Source organism: Triticum urartu, unplaced genomic scaffold, assembly GCF_056163025.1.
Source record: "Triticum urartu cultivar PI428250 unplaced genomic scaffold, HENAU_Tu73 scaffold2, whole genome shotgun sequence".
Taxonomy (NCBI): Eukaryota; Viridiplantae; Streptophyta; class Magnoliopsida; order Poales; family Poaceae; genus Triticum; species Triticum urartu.
Genome location: NW_028260368.1, coordinates 15,293,447 through 15,297,693, shown reverse-complemented (window position 1 = coordinate 15,297,693; position 4,247 = coordinate 15,293,447). Strand labels below are relative to the sequence as shown.

The window sequence follows — 4,247 nt, the reverse complement described above, 5'->3', positions numbered from 1 at the left end:
GCTAATAACTGGATTCCTAATAATGGAATTAACTCTTTACTTACTACTTTGTGTGCTTTTTTATTATTCCTTGGTGCAGTTGCGAAATCCGCACAATTCCCTCTTCACGTATGGTTACCCGATGCTATGGAAGGGCCCACTCCTATTTCGGCTCTTATACACGCAGCAACTATGGTTGCTGCGGGAATTTTTCTTCTAGCTCGACTTCTTCCTCTTTTCATATCTTTACCTTTGATAATGAGTTTTATTTCTTTAGTAGGTACAATAACACTATTCTTAGGAGCTACTTTAGCTCTTGCTCAGAGAGATATTAAAAGAAGCTTAGCCTATTCTACAATGTCTCAATTGGGTTATATGATGTTAGCTCTAGGTATAGGTTCTTATCAAGCTGCTTTATTCCATTTGATCACTCATGCTTATTCAAAAGCTTTATTGTTCTTGGGATCCGGATCCGTTATTCATTCAATGGAACCTCTTGTTGGATATTCACCAGATAAAAGTCAAAATATGGTTCTTATGGGCGGTTTAAGAAAATACATTCCAATCACAAGAACTACTTTTTTATGGGGTACACTTTCTCTTTGTGGTATTCCACCTCTTGCTTGCTTCTGGTCCAAAGATGAAATCCTTAGTAATAGTTGGTTGTATTCGCCCTTTTTTGGAATAATAGCCTCCTTTACTGCAGGATTAACTGCCTTTTATATGTTTCGGATATATTTACTTACATTTGATGGGTATTTGCGTGTTCATTTTCAAAATTACAGTAGCACTAAAGAGAGTTCCTTGTATTCAATATCCTTATGGGGAAAAAGGATACCCAAAGGAGTGAATAGGGATTTCGTTTTATCAACAACGAAGAGTGGAGTTTCTTTTTTTTCACAAAATATACCAAAAATTCAAGGTAATACAAGAAATAGGATAGGATCCTTTACTACGTCTTTTGGGGCTAAAAAAACTTTTGCCTATCCGCATGAAACGGGAAATACTATGTTATTTCCTCTTCTTATATTACTACTTTTCACTTTGTTCATTGGATTCATAGGAATCTCTTTTGATAATGGAGGAATTGGTAATGGAATAGCAGAGTTAACCATATTATCAAAGTGGTTAACTCCCTCAATAAACTTTACCCAGGAAAGTTCTAATTCTTTTGTAAATTCATATGAATTTATTACTAATGCAATTTCTTCTGTAAGTCTAGCTATCTTTGGTTTATTCATAGCATATATCTTCTATGGATCCGCTTATTCTTTTTTTCAGAATTTGGATTTAATAAACTCTTTTTACAAAGGAAATCCTAAAAAAGAATTTTTAGATCAAGTAAAAAAAAATATATACAGTTGGTCATATAATCGTGGTTATATAGATATTTTCTATACTAGGGTCTTTACCCTCGGTATAAGAGGGTTAACCGAACTCACGGAGTTTTTTGATAAGGGTGTTATTGATGGAATTACCAATGGAGTGGGTCTTGCTAGTTTTTGTATAGGAGAGGAAATTAAATATGTAGGGGGAGGTCGTTATTTATTCTTTTTTTTATGTTATGTATCTGTGTTTTTATTCTTTTTTCTTTCTTAAGTTAAGGAATTTACAACAAGTCTCTTGCAAAAATAACTATCCTATCCCCTTTCTACAATCTCTCTATATCCTTGTTACATAAGGTAAGTATTGTATAATAGTTCGGTTTTCCGCGATTTTTTCCATTCCTCTGTGTAAATACCCTAAGACATGGGGTTCACAATCAATAACATCCTCACCATCGAGAGTAACGATCAGTCGAAGAACACCATGCATTGATGGGTGTTGAGGGCCCATATTGACTATCATGAGATCTTTTCTTGTAAGCGGTAGACTCATATCCTTTCTTCCTTAATTCATTATTCCATGAAAATGGATTATTCCATGATTCCTCAAAGCGAGGCTCATCAAAATGAAAAATCTAAGACTACTATAAGACTACTAAAAAAATAATAAAACAAGAAAAAAATTTGAACGATTAAATTACTGCTCCCGAATATTCAACTGACCGATTAATTTCTTATAACGTACTCTATTTTTCTTTGCCAAATAAGCCAGGCAAACGTCGACGTTTTCCCAAAAGTCTTCGTAGACCTCTTTCCGATGAAAAATCTTTTTTGTGTAATTCCAAATGTGAAGCAAGTCTCCGTATCTTATTGGTGAAACTGAATACTTGAAATTCAACAGAACCCCTGTTTTCTTCTTTTTCTTCTTTAACCATAAATCCAAAAATTTTTCTACCTCCTTTCTTTTTCATGTATTTTTCTGATCAGGAAAAATACAAAATTATGTCAGTTATTTTGAAGTTATTCTAATCTCGTACACACACAAATTTGCAATTATTCATCTACTACTGGAATTTGGATTTATTTTATCGATGCAAATTGGATTTGGATTAGAAGGGTACATTCATTCTAATATTTTAGATAGAAGAAATGTTTCTTCTATCTAAAATATTAGAAAGAATTTTGCTGATTTATTTATTGCTATATGCAATTTATGGAATTGATACACCATTTAATTGATATCATTTAGCAAAATGAAACACAGCATATGCATCCATCTTTTGGCTCGAGAATTTCACGGGATAGAGATATGGTATAAGAAATAGACTATTAAGTAACTCTAAATGAATTGTGGATACATCTGTATCCTTAACATACTGAAACGATTGTCATATTCGTATCAAACCAATAGCGATTCATACAAGCTAAATCTTCTAATCAATGGTGGGCCAATAATGAATTTTTTTGCATATGTATTAAGACGCTTGGCCTGATTTCGAATTGTCCCAGAGTTTTATATGTTGTTTTCATTGCAAAATGATGGGTCTCCTTCCATAACTTTCCAATTACGAGTACGAGAATTGAAAGACATGAAAATTCTCAATTCTCTACGGCGTCTAGTAGATAGAAACAAGAAAAATCAGAAGAATCTTTCTCTCTATCACTATCATTCCGCGTCTTCGACTTCTATTAGTTTCTTTTCTTCTTTAATGCAATAGCTATAGTTTGATATAAGAATCATTTCTCAAAGTAATGGAAACCATTCTCTTATAGGAAATGGTTCGAAAATCGCTATTCCACCTTTTAGGTATCGTGAAAAGTGATACCTGTGAAGATCGTGCATTTCAGTCAAATTCAGATCCGTTTTTCGAGTCCATGATATAATATAACAAATTGGATAGATCTTCCACCTGTTTAGCTAAGAAAGAATAGATACAGAGGTGGATAATAGATCGATATGAAGATCATGAGCTGCCCCATAATGAATCGACAGTAGTCGCGAATATCTCCTTCTTCCCTAATCCAAGATTGGAGAAAGAAGATCTAAGAGGGACCTATGGAGAATGTAGTCAGAAATCCATAATAGAGTCCGACCACAACGACCGAATTAATTATCCTCATCGAGAAACTTAGACTACTAAATAGAAAAGATTGAAAATCATGGCATGGGTCTCCTTTTTTTTCTTTCTTTAGAGTTTTCTATATGCACAATTTCTCGATGTTTCGATGAGAATTTCTTGACTTTCCATATATAGAAGAGATAGACTATAAATGACATCTCTTATGTCAATAAGACCAAAGGGATGGATATTAATGATAGAAGTGCTAGGAAGTGAAATAGAATGAAATAGAGCCACTTTGGCTTCCCTATGAAATGAGGCATGGAACGGAGCCACTACGAAGAAATTATGGGAGTTACGAAAGAAGCTTCGGACTCATATTGTTCATGGGTTGAGAGCGGGAGTTGAACTCTAGGAGGTCGAATCCCCCCTTGTTCCTCAGTAGCTCAGTGGTAGAGCGGTCGGCTGTTAACTGACTGGTCGTAGGTTCGAATCCTACTTGGGGAGATTTTATTCATTCTTTAATGTAAGAATTTTAATGTAAGAATAAAGAATTGAATTAAAGGGCTTGCTTTGACCCTTAGGAGTAGGTAACCCGTTCGCTATCCTTGTTTCTATTTCTATTGCATTCTATCTCATCGTATCACATTCTGTTCTACGATTCCACTTCGACAAAAAGGAAAGAGCATACCTAAGTTCAATAGCTTTACGTCCGCTATCCCGATCATGATTTCCTACCCTCAGGGGGAAAGTAAAGGCCCTTCCCCTTTGGAAGGCTGTGGCGAGGAGGGATTCGAACCCCCGACACCGTGGTTCGTAGCCACGTGCTCTAATCCTCTGAGCTACAGGCCCAGCTGTCTCCACTGGATCTCTTCCCGGGGGT

At 35.3% G+C, this 4,247-nt stretch overlaps 1 non-coding gene across 1 annotated transcript; it reads left to right on the top strand.

Moving 5' to 3' along the window:
• The first annotated feature begins 3,799 nt into the window (after nucleotides 1-3,799).
• On the top strand, nucleotides 3,800-3,871 carry TRNAN-GUU (transfer RNA asparagine (anticodon GUU)). Its single transcript has one exon. It is a non-coding gene; the product is annotated as a tRNA-Asn (tRNA).
• The last annotated feature ends 376 nt before the right edge of the window (nucleotides 3,872-4,247 follow it).